At 40.5% G+C, this 22553-nt stretch overlaps 1 non-coding gene and 1 pseudogene across 1 annotated transcript; one reads left to right on the top strand and one right to left on the bottom strand.

The window, feature by feature from the left end:
• Nucleotides 1–9972: 9972 nt before the first annotated feature.
• LOC148555049 (small nucleolar RNA R71) lies at nucleotides 9973–10076 on the top strand. Its single transcript, XR_015887605.1, has one exon. It is a non-coding gene; the product is annotated as a small nucleolar RNA R71 (small nucleolar RNA).
• Nucleotides 10077–14608: 4532 nt separating this feature from the next.
• On the bottom strand, nucleotides 14609–15207 carry LOC148555048 (uncharacterized; annotated as a pseudogene).
• Nucleotides 15208–22553: the final 7346 nt, after the last annotated feature.

Genomic DNA, 22553 nt, shown 5'->3' with positions numbered 1-22553 from the left:
TTTGCATAAATAAATTCTAAAAACAATCCAATTGTAACTCTAAACAAGAATTCAGAATATGGAATAATAAGGGAGTAAGAAAACAAACTAGAACAGTAACTTCAACGGAGGTGATGACTCTTCCCAATATCCAAAAGTAAAAGCATAAAACTAATAAACTATGAATGTGTAGAAAACCTAGAGGAAGAGTAATTTCTCTCTAAGATTCCAATCTAAAAACCTAAAACTATGCTAATGAGAATGTGTCTTGAGTCTCTGCATGTTCCCTAGCTCTAGTGTGTGTTTCTGGGCCGGAAACTGGGTCAAAACTCGGCCCAAAATCGCCCTCAGCGTTTTCTGTTATTTCTGCAGATCGTGCATGTCACGCGTACGCGCCAGTCACGCGTACGCGTCATGCACGTGCACGCGTCATCTTGCAGAACTCCAATCCACGCGTACGCATCAGGTACGCGCATGTGTCGCTGTAAAAATCTCCAGATCACGCGCACGCGTGAGCTATGTGTGCGCGTCAATGCTCGCTAGTTGTCTCCTTTATTTCTTATGCTCCTTCCATTTTTACAAGCTTCCTCTCCATCCTCTAAGCCATTTCTGCCTTACAAAGTCTGAAACACTGAACACACAGATCACGGCATCGAATGGTATAAAGAAGGATCTAAAATACATAAATTAAAGGCTTAGGAAGCAAGTTTTCAATTATGGGACAAAACTAGGAAGGAATTGTAAAACCATACAATTTGTATGAATAAGTGGGAAAAGACTTGATGAAACCACTCAATTGAACACAAGATAAACTATAAAATAGTGGTTTATTAACCTCCCCACACTTAAACATTAGCATGTCCTCATGCTTAGCTCAAGGAGATCAAAAGACTAAATAAAGGAAAGTAAGTCTCGTGAAATGCAACCTATGTATGAATGCAACTATATGCTTAGATGATTCTGCCTACTTGGTTAAAAGTAAATAAGTTCTTCAATACAAACATAGATCAGATATCACTAATTAAAATCATACAGTAAAGACAAGTAAATTTGTAAGAAGACAGCTCATGAAAGCAGGGAACATAGAATCAAGCATTGAACCCTCACTAATGGTGTATATGCACTCTAATCACTCAAGTGTATAGGGTAATCACTCTACTCTTCTCTAGTCATGCTTTCTAAACTTTGTTCTTCACCTAACCAATCAACAAGTATTTAATGTACCAATGCAAACATCATGAGGTCTTTTCAAGGTTGTAATGGGGCTAAGGTAAAGGTTAGGGTATATATATGGCTAAGTGAGCTATAAATTGAATCCTTGATTAACCTAAGCTCTTACCTCTACATACACTCTTTATACTTTTAAAATCATGCCTAGCTACCCAAAATTCTCACTTTTGCATATTTCACATACTCATGCATCAACCTATCTTTTAATTTTTATCACATATGCATTGATCTTTTATTAAACTTAGCATTTGGGGTAATTTTGTCCCCTTATTTATTTATTTATTTATTTATTTATTTATTTATTGAATATTTTTGGTTTTTTTATATATATAGAAAAATAAACATAACTTATCAATGCACATGGATTTTTAATTTTTCTGGTCTCACATGAGTAGGTACCCAAATTCCTAAGAGTAAAAACATAACATATTCCCTTATTAACCCATGTTTCTACAGTTTTTCCACACTTAATTGACATACAATCTCTATCTTAAGCTAACCAAAGATTCAATTGGGGTGTTTAATTTATCTTTCTGCTTAAGGCTAGTGATGTGGTAAAATATAGAACAAATGGGATTAAAAAGCTCAAGATGGCTAACAAAGGTAATTGAAAGGGTAGGCTATTTGGGATAAGTGAGCTAATAACAAATGATGGCCTCAATCATATGCATACATGTAAATACACTAAACATTGGACATATAGAGTGGAACAAAATAAAGATTATAATTATAGAGAAGAAAACACACAAGAATAAAATATTATGGTTAAATAGTGTAACCATTCAATTTAAGCTCAAATCTCACAGGTTGTGTGTTCTTTAGCTATAATTCATGTTCCAATTTACAGTCTTCAAACAAGTTTTAACACAAAAGTTTTTATTTAAATTAGTAAAATTTTTTCAAAAATAGGGTCTTAAAAAGAAACTTATTATTTTTCAACCAATTAGAACATGCATGCAAACACCTATTACTATGCAATTTATCCTATCCTAACAAAAGAAAAATAACCTATTGGTGTTAAGAGAAAGAAATTACCTTCGGAAGTCAGGTACTGACCGACCTACCCATACTTAAAGCTTGGCACCGTCCTCGGTGCCATCAGTCAGGAACAAAGGGGGGCTGGTAGCAGCATCTCCATAGTCGGAATTCACATGGCTCCCTGTGTTGGTGGATGAAGTGGAGTCCGGAGTGTCTGGGTCTTCTTCAGGTGGGTGGTTGCCAACAATCAGCTCCTTGAGGTATGTAAATTGGCGCTTGTTACGGCCCTCTCTTTGCTTTGCCTGCCGGTCAAGCCGGTCCAATCTCTCAAGTATCTAAAGGAGCAGTTGATTTGTTGACGGTGCTTGTGATGTCGAAGGAGAAAGAATATCTCCGGCCGGTTCTGCAGGCCGGCTAGTAGTGGCTGCTAGAGGTTTGATGTACTTCCCGTTAGGGACGTACTGATCATCCCGCAGAAGTATGGTCTTGGTGTCCCCAGCTCTGTAGGAAACTCCGGCTACTGAGACTAGATCTGAAACCAAGGCGGGAAAGGGTAGGTTGCCCACAATCTGTACGTGTCCCATGGCGTGCCGGAGGTGTCTTGGTAAGTTGAGCAGCTGGTCTATAAGGATACACCAGAGGAGAACAACCATATCTGTAGTGAAGGAGGACTTGTGAGTGCTCAGAAAAACGTAATGGGACATAATCTGTGCCCATACTCGAGCTTCCAAGGTGAATGCTAAAGCCAATATGCCCTTAGCTCGGGATCGATGGTATCCATAGATCCATTTTCTGCCAGGTTGTGCTATAACTCTGAGGACGGCGTCCCAGTCAAATTGGTATGTCTGGCGCTTGAAAGAGGCTTCTTGGTATGCGTCCAATCCTTCTGGAGCAGGGGAAAGATCTAAAGCTTGCTGAATGGCCCCTTCGGATATAGGGACTTGCTTTTCACAGACATAGACAGACTGCATGGTTGGCATGTGAAAATTGGAGTAGAATTCAACTACCCATGAGAGATTAACCTGCCGTGGCTGTCTCCGTAAGAATCCCCATTGTCTGCGCTCAATCCGGGGCTCAACAAAATCAACAATGTAGGTTGGAAGGATGAAGAGGTGCTCATTGTTATAGTTCTGCTCAGCCAAGATAGGGAACATATGCTCACAGTAGCGGTTAGTGAACCGCGTAGTGTCCCGTGCTGGAAAGGCTTTCTCTATTTCATTAACCTTGATGATCTTCTTGACCCTCTTTGTTGTCGGTTTGACTGCTGTTGAGGATGGTTCCACAGCTAGTGCTCGTTTTGCTCCTCTCCTTGCCGGTGGTTTGGGAGTAGCTTTCTCTTTACCCTTCTTGGTGGCCATCTTGAAAAGGGAAAAGGAAAGTAACATGTAAAGCCAAGGGTTAAAGCAACGAAGAGGGCAGTACAAGTGATAATTAATGCCAAGGTAAAGAAGGATGTCGTTAACACATGGTCGCGACCACATGTGATCAGTTCATCCATGGAAATATAGCAAGTGAATATTATGGCAAGTAGATGCAAGATGTTTATTAGCATGCCGGAAAAGGCATGAGTAGTATAGATCAAGCATCAATAACTAAAATGTATTATCACTCGTAACAAGCTAACCATCACGTTTGTATTGATAATTATATTCAATTAATAAAATATTTAAAGGTTTTGTGAAAAACAGGCATTAGAGTAGAAGGATAGAATAATTAAAAATGCACAATGCCATACGAACTTTTTCACAAATACTTAGTATGCATGGTAAATATGTTATTGGAAGTATTAAATTTGAACATGCAAGCAACCCAAAAAAATTAATATTAATTGTCAATTAACCTCTCAATATATCCACAAGTAAAATATAGAAGAAAACAATCACCCAATTAAATCTCTAACACCAATTACAAGGATGTAAAAAGAAAAAGAAAGACAAAGAAAACATAGATAATGAAATTAAAAAAGAAAAAGAAGAAAGGAATATAAATTAAAGTAATAATGGAAAAGTAAAAGGGGGAGAAGAAAAGAACCTTGGTGAAGAAGATGAAGAGGAAAGGAAAAAAGTAAGAAAAAGTAAAAAGAAATAAAGAAGAAAGAAGAGAGAAGAAAGAATTAAGAAGGGAGAAGAGAGAATTAGGATTGGGGGAGAAAAGATAAGAATTCTGGGCGCAGATCTAGTTAAACTGTGCGTCACATGCGACGCGTGTGCCTGGTGCACGCGGACGCGTGGATCGTGCTTTTTGCAAGTGACGCGTACGCGTCACCTGGGTTATGCGATTGGCGCGGAGGCAGCCTCGCATAAGCACAACTCTCTATCCCATACGCACAATTGCCAAAAATTTAAACGACGCGTGCGCGTGAGGTACGCGCACGCGTGGATGGGCTGGATGGGAAATGACGCGTACGCGTCAGGGATGCGTATGCGTGACATGGCTTGTGCTCCTAGCCCACTTCTAGCACCAGGCCATCACAACTTTCTGTCCAAAGACATTTTTACGCCGATTTGTAGGGTCACGCGTACACGTGGAAGGCTGATTTTGTAATTGACGCGGACGCGTCAGGGACGCGTACGCGTGGTCGTGTTTGTGCCTAAAGCACGCCTCAAGCCATACTCCCGCGTAACTCTCTGTTTCATTTCTTCTTTGTTTCGCATGCACATAAGACGCGTACGCGTCAGCGACGCTTGCGCGTCGCGTGCAAATTTTTTTTTATGCAGAATGCAAAATGCAGCATGTAGATGAATATGCAGAAATTATGAGAAGAGTCACTAAGAAAAATAAAGTAGAATAAAATGAAATAAAACTAAGACTGAAACAGAACGATCATACCATGGTGGGTTGTCTCCCACCTAGTACTTTGCTTTTACGTCCTCAAGTTGGACGGTCTTCAGGCTCATTCTGCTTCTATTAGTGGGTCCTCCAAGAGGAAGATCTCTAGCTCTTTGTGTTCCTTCGTCTGCTCACCATGATAAAGTTTTAGGTGATGTCCATTGACCTTGATGAATTTGGAGCTAGAAGGATGACGCAGGTAAAAGACTTCGTATGGCTTTGCCTTTTCTACTCGGTAGGGACCTTCCCATCTTAATTTAAGCTTGCCTGGTGGCATGAGCCTCAGTCTGGAGTTATAAAGGACCCCAGGTCTGAACTCTCTCCTTTTTATGTGCCTGTCATGCACAGCCTTCATCTTCTCTTTGTATCGCCTGGAGTTGTCATATGCTTCTAGGCGCAGGTTCTCTAATTCTGCTAGTTGTAGCTTCCTTTCAATGCCAGCTTCCTCAAATCCCATGTTGCACTCCCTCACAGCCCAGAAATCCTTGTGTTCCACCTCTACTGGAAGGTGGCAAGCCTTTCCGTACACTAAGCGGAAGGGGCTCATCCCAATGGGTGTCTTGTGCGCTGTCCGATGCGCCCAAAGCGCATCAACAAGTCTGGTGCTCCAGTCCTTCCTGTGAGGCTTTACTATCTTCTCCAGAATGCGCTTTATTTCTCTATTAGATACCTCTGCTTGCCCATTGGTCTGGGGATGGTAAGCTATTGCCACTTTGTGAACTACGCCATGCTTCTTCAATAATCCTACTAATCTCCTGTTACAAAAGTGAGTGCCTTGATCACTCACAATTGCTCGTGGTGATCCAAAGCGACATATAATATTGTTTCTAACAAAAGAAACAACAGTGTTAGCATCATCAGCACGGGTAGGAATTGCTTCCACCCATTTAGAAACATAATCTACAGCTAATAGTATATAAAAGTAACCACTAGAGTTTGGAAATGGACCCATGAAGTCAATGCCCTAAACATAAAAAATTTCACAGAATAGCATAATCTATTGGGGCATCTCATCCCTCTTGGATATATTACCAAACCTTTGGCATGGGGAACAAGATTTACAAAAGGCAGTAGCATCTTTAAAAAGAGTAGGCCATCAGAATCCACAGTCTAAAATTTTTCTAGCTGTTCTTTGAGGGCCAAAATGTCCTCCACTTTCAGAAGAGTGGCAGGCCTCTAAAATGGACTGGAATTCTGATTGAGGCACACACCTTCTAATTATCTGGTCAGCACCATACCTCCATAAATATGGATCATCCCATATATAATATTTGGACTCGCTTTTCAGCTTGTCTTTCTGATGCTTAGTAAAATTAGGAGGGAAAGTATGGCTAACTAGATAATTAGCTACAGGTGCATACCAAGGAACTACTTCAGATACTACATGCAAGCTATCAAATGGAAAAGCATCATTGATAGGAGTGGAGTCATCCTTAATGTGCTCAAGGCGACTCAAGTGGCCTGCCACTAAATTCTGTTTACCACTCATATCCTTAATTTCTAAATCAAATTCTTGTAGCAACAGTATCCAACGTATCAGCCTTGGTTTGGACTCTTTTTTAGCTAATAAATATCTTAGAGCTGCATGGTCCGAGTACACTACCACATTAGTACCAAGTAAATAGGCTCAGAATTTATCCAGAGAAAAAACAATAGTCAGAAGCTCTTTTTCAGTAGTAGTGTAATTAGACTGAGCAGCATCTAAGGTCTTAGAAGCATAAGCAATTACGAAAGAATCCTTACCTTCGCGCTGAGCCAGCACCGCTCCTACTGCATGGTTGGAGGTATCACACATAATCTCAAAAGGCTGGCTCCAGTCTGGTCCTCTCACAATTGGAGCTTGAGTTAAGGTGATTTTTAGCTTATCAAATGCTTGCAATGAATCCTCACTGAAGTCAAACTCAACATCTTTCTGCAGCAGTCTGGATAAAGGCAATGCTACCTTACTGAAGTCCTTAATAAATCTCCGGTAGAAACCTGCATGACCAAGGAATGAATGGACTTCCCTCACGGAGGAGGGGTAAGGTAAACTAGAAATGACATTTACCTTTGCTGGATCTACAGAAATACCGGTATTAAAAACAACATGTCCTAGAACAATCCCTTGTTTTACCATAAAATGACATTTTTCAAAATTCAATACAAGGTTTGAACTAACACACCTGTCTAATACTCTAGCTAAACTATCCAAGCAAAGGTTAAAGGAATCACCATATACGCTAAAATCGTCCATAAAAACGTCCATACAGTTCTCAATAAGATCTGAGAAGATACTCATTATGCATCTTTGAAAAGTAGCCGGTGCATTACATAAGCCAAAAAGCATCCTCTTATATGCATACGTTCCAAAGGGACATGTAAAAGTAGCCTTTTCCTGATCTTCAGGAGCTATATGAATTTGAAAGTAGCCTGTATAACCATCTAAAAAGCAGTAATGGGATTTACCTGACAGGCGATCAAGCATTTGATCGATAAAGGGCAAGGGGTAATGATCCTTGCGAGTAGCTTGGTTAAGACGCCTGTAATCAATGGAAACTCTCCATGAATTCTGCACTCTAGTTGTCAGGATTTCTCCATGCTCATTCTTTATTGTTGTGACTCCAGACTTCTTGGGCACCACTTGCACTGGACTGACCCATTGGCTGTCTAAGATGGGGTAGATGATGTCTGTTTCAAGTAGCCTAGTCACTTCTTTCTTGACAACCTCTAAGATGGTGGGATTCAGTCTTCTTTGGGGTTGACGGACAGGTCTTGCTCCCTCTTCTAAGAATATTCTATGCTCACAAACTTGAGGGCTGATGCCTACTATATCCGCCAAGCTCCACCCAATTGCTTTCTTATGTCTTCTCAGCACACTGAGCAGCTACTCCTCCTGTTGGGAAGTGAGTTCCCTTGCAATGATAACTGGGAGCTTCTGATTATCCTCAAGGTAAGCATACTTGAGGTGGGGTGGAAGGGGCTTTAATTCCAATATCTGGTTATGGCTGGGCTCTGGATCATCTAGAGCTAGTGATAACGGCGAAGTGTCCTCATTGTGTTCAGAGGGTGTCCCCACACATGGGCCTTGCTCCATGTGCCTCTCTTCTACTTCTTCTTGGTGAACTGCAGCTACAGTTTCATCAATGATGTCACACTGGAAGATAGAATGATCTTCCGTAGGGTGCTTCATAGCTTCATTCAAATTGAAACTCACTGTTCTGCCATCTATCTCAAAGGAGTAAGTTCCTGAGAAGGCATCTAGCTTGAACTTTGAAGTCTTCAGGAATGGCCTTCCAAGCAGGATTGATGATGGTCTTCCCGAGTCATTAGGGGGCATTTCCAAGATATAGAAGTCAATGGAAAATGTGAGCCCCTTAATACTTACCAGCACGTCTTCAACAATCCCAACTACTGTGATGATGCTTTTATCTGCTAAAACAAAATGAGCTGCCGACCTTTTTATAGGAGGGGGCATCAAAGCATCATATATAGACAATGGCATAATACTCACGTACGCTCCTAAATCACACATCCAGTCAGAAAATATTACACCCCCAATAGTACAGTTAACCATGCATGGACTTGGATCACTACATTTTTCAGGTATACTTCCCATTAAAGTAGATATAGAGCTACCTAAAGGAATATTTTCTAATTCATTAATTTTATCTTTATGTATGCATAAATCTTTCAGAAACTTTGCATATTTAGTTACTTTTTGGATAACATCAAAAAGGAGAACAGTTACCTCATCTTTTTTGAAGATTTCTACCATTTTGGGATCAAGTTCCATCTGCTTCCTGGACTTCCTTGCAAGGTGTGAAAATGGAATAGGAATGGTGCCACTTACAGCTTCTGCGTCCTTTGGTGCTCTATTCCTTGGCTGAGGTACTTCTTCTTCAACTATGTCTTGTACTTCCTCTTCCTCTTCAGCATCTTCCACTTCAACTATGTCTTCAACTGGGGCGTGTCCTTGTGGGCTTGGCTCCTCTTGATTCCTCTCTTGCAGTGTGGTTCTGGACCTCAAAGTGATGGCATTGATGCCACCCTTGGGGTTGGGTAAGGGTTGAGAAGGAATTCTATTAGAGCTTGAAGGCTGATTATTGGAAGTATTCATTGATCCAATCTGTGAGGCAAGAGCTTGTACAGCAGAGGTTAGACCGTTCAAGGTGGAGCTAAGTGTGTTCTTCATGGCCTTTTATCTTTGCTCAATAGACTGAAGCATTTCGCCATGAGAAGAAGAAGAAAGATAAGTGATCTGAGGGGCCTGCTGTTGGTTGTTCTGAGGTACTTAGGATTGCCTTAAGTGAGGTGCTTTGTAGGGCTAGTTTTAGTTCTGCTGTCTGTTGTTGTTATTCCACCTCTGATTTCCATTGTTGTCTCTGCCTCTTCTGTTGTATTTGTCCCTCCAACCTTGGTTGGAATTATCCCTCCATCCCTGCTCGGAATGGTCTCTCCATCCCTGGTTGGAGTTTTCTTGCCAACTTTGGTTGTAGTTTCCACCTTAGTTATAATTGCCACCTTGTTGATTGTACCCTTGATTCGGGCGGTCATAGAAATTATGAGTAGCTGCTACGGTGTTGTCCTCTTGTTGGAGTTGCGGACACTCATCAGTGTAATGACTATAATCAGCACATATTCTGCATACTCTCTGAGGGACTAACTGTTGACTTTGTTGTGGTGGGGGAAGCTGCGGTTGTTGTTGATTTAGCTGTATTTGCTTCAGTAGGTTGGTCATCTCACGTATACTCTGTGTAAGAGCAGAAGTCTCAATGCTAGAGAAAACCTCTGCAACAGCCTTTGAGTGGCTGTTCCTGTGCCTGTGATTTCGGGTGGACTCAGCTAGGTCGCTGATCAGTTACCACGCTTCATCTGCGGTACTTTTTCAGAGAACCATTACTTGCACCATCTAATGTAGTCTTATCCCGAGGCTTCATGCCTTGAGTGAAGTAGCTGATCAACACTAACTTGTCAATCATGTGATGGGGGCATGCATCCAGAAGATTCTTGAAGCGCTCCTAATACTCATAAAAAGTCTCTCATTCACCTTGAATAATGCACGAGATCTCTTTTCTCAATCTATCTGTAACCTCAGCTGGGAAGTATTTTTCCAAGAATTCTCTTCTAAGTGTATCCCAGTTAGTAACAGTCACTTCAGGTTGAGTGTAGTACCACTCCCTCGCCTTTCCCTCAAGAGAAAACGGAAAGGCGGTTAGCAGAATAGAAGTTTCATCTGCACCATGACGCCTAACAGTAGAACAGGCTGTCTGAAAATTCCTGAGGTGCTTGATAGGCTCCTGAGCAGGTAAGCCATGAAACTTGGGCATCAAGTTGATTAGTGCGGTCTTCAGTTCAAAATTTGCAGCCAGATTTGGGTGACGCACTTGATACGGTTGTAGTGTAAAATCTGGGGCTCCAGCGTCTTGGAGAGTAATCCTCCTAGGTGCTGCCATACTATCTGCACGTGAATCAACTGAATCAGTAGTAGAGGAGCTTGTTTCTCCCTCAGATGACGGTTCAGATTCGCCCTCAGATGAGACTGGTGAATCGATAACAATCACTTCACCACCCTCAGAGGCTAACCGATGCAGAACTCGCCTAACACGTGAAAGAGTTCTTTCAATTTCAGGATCAAATGCGGCTAAGCTCGGATCAGGCAGTGAATGCGTCATTCAATGAGAGAAACGTATAACTCATGGTAATAAAATAAAATAAAATATGCAAAATTTAAAAATATGTACACTAATTAATAATTTAGCACACAATTGCAACTCCCCGGCAACGGCGCCAAAAATTGATGTGAGGCGTAAATTGGCCGATTAAGAAATCAATATAGAAATACGTTGCGAGTATAGTTCCAGCAAAAATCCGCTCATCAATTTAGAAAGGCTGTCACAAAATTTGAATAAAAATACTGGGAGTATGAATCCCAGGTCGTCTCCCAACGAGTTGACAAAAGGGTGATATCTTATTAATCAGGAATTTTCCGAGAAATTTGAGAGTTGAATGACAGAAAATAAATAACTGTAATTTAGAGCAATGAAAATTAAAAGAAATTTATATATTCGAAATAAAAAGCCTTGACTGGGGGAATGATTAATTGGAAGTTCTATCCTTGTTGGAATTCTCTCAAGTGTAGTATAAAGAGGTTGTTATTTTCACTTAGTTAACCATTACTAAATAAAAGAAAGTCAAGTGATTGAGCTAACTCTTATTCACAAATCCTAGTCATCTCCCTTGGAAAGGTCTAGCGTTAGTAAATAGAGAATTAGCCAACAACTTCCAATTTAACTAATCACTTGAGCATTCCAACTCAAGTGTCTCCTTTTAATCAACCCCCATGTCAAGTTGGGAATCTACTCCATTAACATGAAATTACTTGCATAGAATTAAAAAGGAAATAAAAGAAAGACATGATAAACAATAACTACAAATCAATTAAAAGTAAAAGTATTCCTTTGCATAAATAAATTCTAAAAACAATCCAATTGTAACTCTAAACAAGAATTAAGAATATGGAATAATAAGGGAGTAAGAAAACAAACTAGAATAGTAACTTCAACGGAGGTGATGACTCTTCCCAATATCCAAAAGCAAAAGCATAAAACTAATAAACTATGAATGTGTAGAAAACCTAGAGGAAGAGTAATTTCTCTCTAAGATTCCAATCTAAAAACCTAAAACTATGCTAATGAGAATGTGTCTTGAGTCTCTACATGTTTCCTGGCTCTAGTTTGTGTTTTTGGGCTGGAAACTGGGTCAAAACTCGGGTCGAAATAGCCCCTAGCATTTTCTGTTATTTCTGCAGATCGCGCATGTCACGCGTACGCGTCGCTAGTCATCTTCGTGAGTCACGCGTACGCGTCAGGCACGCGCACGCGTCGTCTTGCAGAACTCCAATCCACGCGTACGCGTCAGGTACGCGCACGCGTCACTGTGAAAATCTCCAGATCACACGCACGCATGAGCAATGCGTGCGCGTCAATGCTCGCTGGTTGTCTCCTTTATTTCTTATGCTCCTTCCATTTTTGCAAGCTTCCTCTCCATCCTCTAAGCCATTCCTACCTTACAAAGCCTGAAACACTGAACACATAGATCACGGCATCGAATGGTATAAAGAAGAATCTAAAATACACAAATTAAAGGCTTAGGAAGTAATTTTTCAATTATGGTACAAAACTAGGAAGGAATTGTAAAACCATGCAATTTGTATGAATAAGTGGGCAAAGACTTGATGAAACCACTCAATTGAACATAAGATAAACTATAAAATAGTGGTTTATCAGCCACCGACCAGAGAAGTCAGATGTTCCTGTATAGAAACATCTTTACAAGGTTTGGGGTTCCCCACTCCATCACCATGGACAATGGGACTCAGTTCACCGACACGGGCTTTAGGAACCAGGTCGCTGATCTAAAAAACAAGCACCAGTTCACCTCAGTATAATATCCATAAGCCAATGGACAGGCAAAGGCTGCCAACAAAATCATATTGGCTGGGTTAAAGCGTCGATTATAGGACGCGAAAGGAGCCTGGGCTGAAGAGCTCCCCCAAGTCCTTTGGGCGTATCGAACAACACCTCACTCCACCTCGGGGGAATCACCCTTCCGACTTGCTTACAGAATGGAGGCAATGATCCCCATAGAAGTAGATGAGAGATCCCCTAGGGTAATCTTCTACAATGAGAACACCAACCTCAGAGCACAAAAGGAAGAACACGACCTACTTCTAGAAGTCTGAGAAAGAGCTCGGATTAGAGGAAGCTCTGAAGCGTCGAATAGCCTCAAGGTACAACCGGAAGGTAATCCAACAAAGCTTCGCTACCAACGACCCCATCCTAATCCGAAATGATATCGGAACAGGTCGGTCAGGAGAAAGAAAGCTAGCTGCTAATTGGAAAGGACCATACCAGATTACGGAAGTACTAGGAAAAGGTTACTATAGGGTGGCCGACCTCCAAGGACGGTAGCTCCCGAGGTCATGGCACGCCTGTAACCTAAAAAGGTACTATAGCTAGAGAAAGGTCTTGAGCCAAGGTGTGCTCTTTTTTCCACTAAAGGGTTTTTTAATGAGGCACCAGGGCAAGACCTGAGGGCGGCCCGACTTGCAGGGTAACCCCACACATGTATATACTCCTATTACATTCTTGATTCATTAAATTTTATTAAAAATAGAGATTCCCTAAAAAAGTTTCCTACCAAGGCGCATTAATTTATGCTAAAAAAAATGCAAAATTCATTGCTCGACCAGAAAAGGTCGGCAAGGTGAAGCGACGAGGTCCAAATTAATGTTAGAAGTTATTAAAGCAACTCCTATAAAGCGGCCTGACGAGGTCAGATAGAGAATAGGGTTGCTAAAAACAACTTGAAAAGGCCCGACAGAGAAGTCGAACCAGTTAAAGGATCACTAAAAAAGGGAACAAAGCCTTCATAACTAAGCGAAGGTCAGAAAAAGGTTGAAAAACCTAGTATCAAAGTTGCTAAGCTAAAAGGTAGGAGTCCGAAAAGGACGTTACTTAAAAAGCAAAGACAATCACAAAACTCAAACATGGCTCAAAGGTCGTCCAAATAAACTAAAAGGTAAAAGGTTCGCAACAGAACAATACCTAGAAAATTATTGGAAACCGACCAAAAGCCCGAAACACCAATCACCGTGCTGCGAGGACGAAATCGCCAAAAGCAGAATAAAGGAACTCGGACAAAGTTGTCAAGCACAACTAGAAGAAGTGCAGACTAATAAACCAAGGTAGAAGTTCGTAAAGAAACACTACCTCAAGGACGCCAGGAAGGGTGTTGGCCAGAAAAGGCCAACACCTAATTCTAACAAGTGGCTAGGCTAAAAAGGCAGAAAGACCACAAAGGGATGCTACCCCAAGGTAAAGACAAGAAAAGGGGTGAAACAACAACCAAAAGACAAAAGCATCACTCAGCCAGCACACTACCAGAACAGTCAAAACAACAAAGTTTCCAAAGTTAAAACTCAAAGGTTACCTAAACAGCAACCCAAGAGTGAAAAGCATTTTTTATTAAAGACTAAAAAGTTGCTAGAAAGCAACTGCAAGTGTCAAGGAACAACCCAAAAACAAATTACAATATAAAGAGTTTAAAGGTCCACAGACCGGACCATACCAACACATAATAAAAAAGATCAATGAAAAGGAGAAGTCACAAAGGATCAAGCTTCGCCCCCGTCGTCGCATCCTGAGGAGCTGGAGGAATGACTGAAATCGGGACAGCTCCGACAACACCATCTGATCCATTCAATATTTCCACGTCAGGGTCTGCCTCAGGTCGGGGAGTCTCAGCAGAAGGAGCCACAGGGGCCTTGGCAAGAGGATTAGGGACAAGAGTCTTATCATCATCAGCGGCTGGCACGATCTTACCATCTTCAACAACATTATCCATACTAAACAAGGTAAGATCGGCATCTGGAGCAAGCACCCGAGCTTGAGCTTTCAAGTTCTCGTACAGGGCGGTCATGGCATTTACTATGTGCCCCTGTAACTCGGCATAGTCGTCATAAGATGATTGGAGCTTTTCCTTCACCTCAAGGAGCTCCTCATAAGTCCGGGTATAGCTCTCCTTGGCCTTTTTCACCATCTCCTCTGCCAACTTAGCAGCCGCCTCCGCCGTAGTAGCCCGGAACTTCTCCTTCTCCAAAGACAGCTCTAGCCCAACATTCTTTGCCTCCAGCTCAAGCCTCAATCCCTTTACCCTCTCATAATCGGCCTTAGCACTCCCAAGGAAGGCACTGGTAGCATTAATAGGGGACTTCTTGAACTCCTTCGACAGTGCAGCACTAAGGTTGGCCATCTGGATACTATTGCTGGATATGAAATCGAGATGCTTGAGGATGGATACATCATCAGTTGGAATAAAACCATATGGAGCAATGTGCTCCACAGCAAAGGCTACACCATCAAAATCCTCATCATTTAGGTTGTAAGCACCAGCAGTTCTTTGCCTCTTAAAAGAGGGCCCAGAGGAAGAGGGGGAGGAGGCAGCGCCAGAGGTCGTCAAAGGCGGAATAGTAGACGCCACCCGAACTTGAGAAGTCGGAATAATCTTCATCGGACCTTGAGGCCCAGAGTCCGGCTTCTTCGACGGGATCTGGGAAGAACCCTCCCCCGACGTCTTTCTCTGTAAGTTCTGGGCGGCCACCATTTTCTTGGTCTTGCGGAGGACCTTCATCGAATCGGAGCTGGCAACCATCTCTAAAAAAAGAAATCACAAAAATAGTTGTATAGTGGATAATGACGGACGAACGACAGTAAAAAATTCTTTGTAGGAAGTCGGGCGCTACCTAGCTCAAAACGGAGAAGAGCAGGATCCCCTAAAAGATTCTTTTTATCCAAATGAGGAGGCTCCCCCCAGTGCTCCTCCAAAACACCCACAAATGCCCTCTCTACCTCATCTAGACTCTCCAACGAATACTTAAGAACTACAAGCTCCTCTTGCCACCAAAAGGGAAAGGTGGGCTCCTTATTCTCATCAAGAAAAAAGGGATGAACATCATCCACAGCTCGAACCTTAAAGTAGAAATTCTTAAAATCATGAAAGGAGTCATCAAAAATAGAAAACACATTTTTACCCTAGGTAGCATGAAAGGAGATCCAAGAAGCCTTCTTCTTGGCCGCCCCCAACTTGGTCAACACGAACAGATAAAGAAAAAGGCTGAGGGAAGGTCGGACACCCAACTCTTGGCACAGTAGCTAAAAAAATTTCATAAAAGCCCAAGAGTTGGGATGAAGTTGAGAAGGGGCAAGGTTGCAGTTCCAAAGGAGGTCGGTCTCAAACTCGGTAAAAGGAAGGGTAATGCCTAACTTGGTAAAAAAGCAGTCATACGCATAGAAGAACGGACGCTCGGCCTGACTTAAAGGAGAAAAACTGACCCTCTCCTCAGGGTCGGGTGACACCAACTCATAGTCTTTCTCATCTTCCCTATTCCCACAAATCCTATGAAACCTCCTAAATTGTTCACAATATTCCCGATCCGCTACAGTGTCACACCCTAACACTATAGAATCTGACCAGTCAGCCATACCAGGGGGGACCTTTGTGGACATCTCAACAATATTTCTACGAGAAGACATAAAAACTACTTCTACAGCAAGAAAATAAAGAGGCGTCACCACCAAACAACTCGGCCAAAATAAGAAAGAGAAGAAACAACCAGCAAGCAGCCAACAAAATAGCAAAGCGCGCCCCAGGGTTCACCAAAGCAAAATTACCACCGCAACCCAGAGTCACCCTTTGGAGGCAATGCAGGCACAGAAGAAAAAGCACAAAAGATCAGAAGAAAATCAAAAGCCCTAGCCCTAATCTTTTCAGAATATAAATTAATCAATTCAAGCTAAGAATATAAAAATCTAACTTAAAATCCTCCCAAGCATTTTATCAAACACTTGGAAGGCACAACATAAAAACATAGAAAACTAGCAAAGAATATTAAATCCAAACAACCAATTGCAAACATCAATAATAACAAACGAAGAAAGGAGCAATAAATATGAAATACCTCAAATTGCATTAAAAAGGAAAATTGAATCTAACATGAGAATTCATAAATTAAAATAGCAACATAAAGTAATCAACAAGGGAAATAAATAAACTAGAATCCTAGAGCAATTAAAAGTAAAAAAGAAATAAGTAGAAATAAGATAAAATTCAAAAATTGAGAAGGAATAAAACAAAGAATCCTAAAATCTAGAGAGAAGAGAGAGCCTCTCTCTCTAGAAAACTACATCTAAAACCTCTAATTATGTGAATGAAAGTTATGTATATGATTCCCCCGCTATGTAGCCTCTAATCTATGTTTTCGGGCTTGAAATTAGGTCAAAAATAGCCTAGAAATCGCCCCCAGCAATTTCTGATACGTCCAGCACGTGGCTCTGTCACGCGTACGCATCGATGAACTTTCGCAAGGTCACGCGTACGCGTGATTCACGCGTACGCGTGATTCACGCGTGCGCATCACTTAACTGCATGGTAACTATGGTAAATTGCATATCATTTTGATGCCCCAAATGTTAGCTTTCCAACACAACTGGAACCGCCTCATTCGGACCTCTGTAGCTCAAGTTATGGCTGATTTAGTACGAAGAGGTCAAGGTTGACAGCTTAGCAATTCCTTCAATTTCTTGTATTCCTTCCACTTTTGCATGCTTCCTTTCCATCCTCTAAGTCATTCCTGCCCTATAAACCCTGAAATCACTTAACACACATATCAAGGCATCGAATAGTAATAAGAGAGGATTAAAATTAGCAAATTTAGGGCCAAAGAAGCATGTTTTCAATCATAGCACAAAATTAGGAAGGAAAATGTAAAACATGCGAATTCAATGAATAAGTGTGAGAATAGTAGATAAAATCCACTCAATTAAGCACAAGATAAACCCTAAAAATGGGATTTATCACTCCCAAAGTGGGTCCTCTTTTTGTGATCCGGGATCCCAAACTTTGTTTTCACACCCGTCTTCAAGTTGATTATGACAATTCCGAATGGGTGGCAAGTGATCCGAATTCTTAGGTAAACACCAAAGCATCTTCCTATACCCATTCAATGTAGCACTACGCTAACCTTTGCATTTAAACCTTCATGATACAACCACAATAAACCTAGAATGGTGTTTCCAACCACTAACCATCTCTCTTTTGCTCTTAAAGCCACAAAGAGCTCTAAGTTTACCATCCATTTTAAGCAAACCAAATTCGAGTAGGACAATAAAACTAAGGAATATAAGTTTTACCCACTCAAATGAAGGATTAGATGGCAACCTAGGTAGAGAAGTCTTCAATCTTGACAAAGAGGAGATTCCTCAAACTCAAGGAAATCATTCGCGAATGCAAAATCATCACCAAGAGGACTTGATGCAAGATTATCATCACTAAGGGAACTTGTTTCTTGTCCCATTCCTTCCAATTTTCATTCGGAGTATGCTTTGGAGATTGTGCATAGCCTCCTCGACATCGATTTTAAATTTCTCGAAAGAGGGCCCTACAACTCTAGATTCCCATGGGCATTCAGCATTTTCTAAATCTTCAACCACTTCTTTCTCTTCAATGATTTTGGCTTCCTCCACTTGCTCCAATACAGAATCCCACTCCTTATCCTCCACTTTAGTTTCTAACCTTTCTTTCATACTTCACTCTTCGTTTGATTCTCCACATGTGGCCATGGGAGTGCTTTGAGTGTCTGAGCGTTGGGAGACTAAATTGGTTACTAGCTCTTGAAGAATAGTATAAAGCTCCCTTTGCTCTTGAATAATTGAAATGAGAGTGTCATCAGTTGGGGGTTGGGGTCGATAGGAGTGTTTATTGTTTGGGAGAAAAGGTTCATAATAGGAAGGTGGTTCATGGTGCGTGAATTTGTGACTCGCACAACTGAACCGGCAAGTGCACCGGGTCGTCCAAGTAATACCTCAGGTGAATGAGGATCGAATCCCACGAGGATTGCCGGATTGAGCAAGCTGTGGTTATCCTGCCGATCTTAGTTAGGCGAATAGAAAGATAGTTGTTGTTTTTTTTAGGCGCATAGACAGGCAATAACAATAAAACGTAGGAACAGTAGTGAGAAATCAGTTAAGGCTTCGGAGATATTTATTCTTTTGGAATAACACGTGATACTAACTACTCCAACAATGAGTGATTTATTCAATGGAAAGGCTGTAAGTGATTAAGCCATGGGTTGTGGTAGTTAATCTCCTCTGGTCCAAACCAAACACCCGAACAGGCTAGATTAATCTGGAAGAGGGTAAAGCTCACGCAATTCAATCTCTGATGATCCTACTCAAAACGTCACAGACAAGGTCGGATCTTCCAGATCGGAGAATGACGCTTTATGATTCTAGCCCTTAGAGCCACAGGAACCTCAATTACCCCTAACTAACGAGATTTCATGTCACATATTCCAATTAGCCCAAGTAACTTGTTGGAACCTGTGATGTACTCTCAAGCTATAGCTCAATACTATCAAAGTCAAGACTCGTAAAGAACTCGTGTAGAATAGGGGGTCACACTTTCGTTCCACCCCGAAATTCATAAAGATGAAGAATGATAATATATCATAGAATAGAATCAAATATATATTGAAGTAGAAAAAGTAATTTTATTAATTCATAAAAATCAGTAGAGATCCTAACCTTAACCTAGGAGGTTTAGTTGCTCATACTGTACAGAAAATAATATGTAAGGTTCAAATGTAGTGGAGAAGATCCTAAAAAATGGTGATATTTCCTTATATATACTAATACTCAACCTAAAAAGATATTAGAAATTACAGAAATAAACTAAACTAGGCTAATGGTGCGAAAATCCACTTCTGGGCCCACTTAGTAAGTGTTTGGGTTGAGCTTGGCGTCCAACCTGAAAGGGTGGGCGTTGGACACCCACTAAGCGGTAGATATGCTACTTCCTTGCTCCCCTTGTGGCATTGAACACCAGTCTTGGGCGTTCAACGCTGGCTTCAGTCTTTTTGGGGCGTTGAACGCCAGAAAGGGGGTAGTTTGGGCGTTCAATCCCCATTTTGGGCCATCATTCCAAAGAAAGGTGTAGACTATTATATATTTCTGGAAAGCTCTGGAAGTTTGGTTTCCAACGCCATTAAGAATGCGTCATTTAGACCTATGTAGCTCCAGAAAATCTCATTTGAATGCACGAAGATCAGAACCTAACAACATCTGCTATGCTTTCTTTGCCTCTGAATCAGACTTTGCCAAAACTAGCCAAATTTACCCAAGATTCACCTAAAATCATAGGAAAAACATAAAAGCTCAAAGTAGTATCCAAAAAGTGAATTTTGCACTAAAATCTACTAAAACATAATAAAACTTCATAAGATATAGTAAAAACAGTAGGAAAATAGCATAAAAAAGCGTATAAAATATCCACTCATCAGAACACAAAACTTAAACTGTTGCTTGTCCTCAAGCAACCAAAAATAAGTAAGACTAAAAGGAAGAGAGAGACACAATAAGTCTTCGAGTTTTCAATAAAGCTCAGTTCCAAATATTGAATGGGGCTAATAGCTCTTTTATTTCTGAACAGTTTTGGCATCTCACTTTCCTTTAAAGTTTAGAAGTATTGGCATCTCTTGGAACTAGAATCTGGATGATATTATTGATTCTCTTAGTTTATCTTTCCTTGATCCTTGAACACAGCTTTTTCTTTTGGTTCTTTGCACCTTCTTGAGCCTAGCCGTGACTCTAAGCATTTTGTTTTCCCGTATTACCATCGGATACACAAACGCCACAGGCACTTAACTAGGGGAACCCTTTGGATTTGAATTTAGCTTTGCCTAAAATCCTAGCCAGTGGTGCCCAGAGTTCTTAAGCATACTCTTTTGCTTTGGATCACGACTTTAACAGCTCGATCTTAAGCTTTTCACTTGACACCTTCACACCATGATGAATCTATATTTGACGATGTATTTTGGTTTGATTTTAGTGGAATTCATCATATAAACCCACATTTATTCACCTAAATAGCATGCTTTTGTGTTTTCTCTCTAAATTGTGCCTAAATGTGAAAACATCCATTTTTTGTGCTTAAATTAGTGATTTTAATCCCACTTTTATGCCATTCAATACCATGACATGTTTGTTGAGTGATTTTAGGTCCTTGAGGCAAGTTTGGCAAGGCAAAAGTGGAAGGAAGCATGTACAAAGGGAGAACACATAAAGAAACAAAGGAGAAGCACAGTGCGTACGCACAACTCCTTGTGCGTACGCACACGTACCAGCGCGTGACTTCATTAAAACGTCACGTGGCTCACGATTTGAGGGGATTTTTGGCCTATTTCTGAAGGCTTTAGAGCATATATGAAGGGGGAAGCAACACCATATCACAACACACACTACCATAGTTCATAGAATACACTTAGGAGTAGTTTTAGGGTAGTTTAGGTTAGTTTTCTCTCAAATTTCCTTAGGGTTCTTAATTAGGTTTGTAGCATTTTATACTTCAAGTTTTGATTTAGGATTATAGAAATTTCATTGTAAGTATTCCTTTAATTTCTCTTTTATTATACTACTTGTTCTACACTTTCATATATTTTCATTTCCTTTATTAATATATACATAGTTTTGCTATTTTGAGTTTTGGTTAATGAATTTGATGTTTGATGCTTTTTATATGTTTGTTTGAGTTACTTTCATTGATTTTGGTCATTTGTGGTTCATAGCTTTCATTATTTTTCCAATTTTGCCATGTTTTATGATTATGCCCACTATGTGTTTGATGAAATGCCAATTTTGATTATGGGGTAGATTTTCACCCCTTGACTTGGGGAAATGAGAGTATGGATTACTATAGTCATAATGTCCAATATTTACTGATAATTCTTGGGTTGTTAGTTGTTATTGTTTTCACTAACGCTAACTTCTTACTAAGGTAATTAGTAAGTTAGCTAGGATTTGTGGATTAATAACAATTATGCTCACTTGACCTATCCTTCGATGTTAAGGGTTGACTTAGTGAGATTAATCCATCATAATTATCATAGTTGTGGATGGCAAGGAAGGGATTCCATAACTCATCCCAAGTTAAGGTTCCATTTATGTTTTGAACCACATTTTCCATCATTTTATAGCATTACTTGTCCATATTACATACATAGTTCTTTTATTCCTTCATTACTTTATTAATTACAATTTTGTCTCGTTCTTTTATCTCTTTATTTGTTTCCTCTATTATTGAAAACACCCTTTGTTCTTGCAACCAAATTTGTATGCACTTGTCGGCATTAGTTCCTAGGAAGAACGACCCGAGGTTTGATTACTCTTGGTTGATTTGAATTAGAAATATTAAACTTTGATTGGGAGGATCCATTGCCGGTTTGGTCTATATTTACAACGGAAGTTATTTTGAGAAATCCAAATTGGCATAAATTCTCTTCTTATCAAATTTTTGGCATCGTTGCTGGGGAGCTAGTACAAATGAGTGCTATAGTTTTGGTTCTTGTAAATATGTGAATAGTGTGAATAGATACTTTTTGGTTGTTTGGGTTATTTTTGCTATTAATTAGGATTTTGTTTCTTTTGTTGATTGATGTCTTTAGTTTTTTATTTTCAATTTTCTCTATGAGTTATCACCCTCTTGGTTTAGAGTTCGGTTGTGATCATTTTGTAGGGTTTGATAACTTCAATTTTAGATTGCATCATGGGATTGGAGCATCAATTTTAGAAGGAGCAACCTCCCCTATACTACAATGAGCAAAACTCTTCCCAAAATGCATACCCAAACCAAGGATATGGTGGATCCCACTATGATTATATACTTACACCACCATATATCTATAACCAATACCCTCAACATAACCCTCAATCACCACATTTTCAAATGCCACACCAATACCAACAACCACATTCTTACATACCTCCTCAAGATACCTACCAACATGAGTCACCTCCCACACATACAACCTTCCTCCCAAACAATGAAACCCCCTTTTTACCATAATATGAAGTTTTCCAACCCTTGTCCCAAGAAGATCAATGCCTTCAAGTTTTTCTCCAAAAGCAAGAAGGATTCCGAAGAACACAAGGGCAATTCATGGCTAC

This window comes from Arachis ipaensis, chromosome B6 (assembly GCF_059453495.1).
Source record: "Arachis ipaensis isolate K30076 ecotype BB chromosome B6, ASM5945349v1, whole genome shotgun sequence".
Classification (NCBI taxonomy): Eukaryota; Viridiplantae; Streptophyta; class Magnoliopsida; order Fabales; family Fabaceae; genus Arachis; species Arachis ipaensis.
Note: the sequence above shows the minus strand (reverse complement) of the source record. Positions and strands in the feature narration are given on the sequence as shown.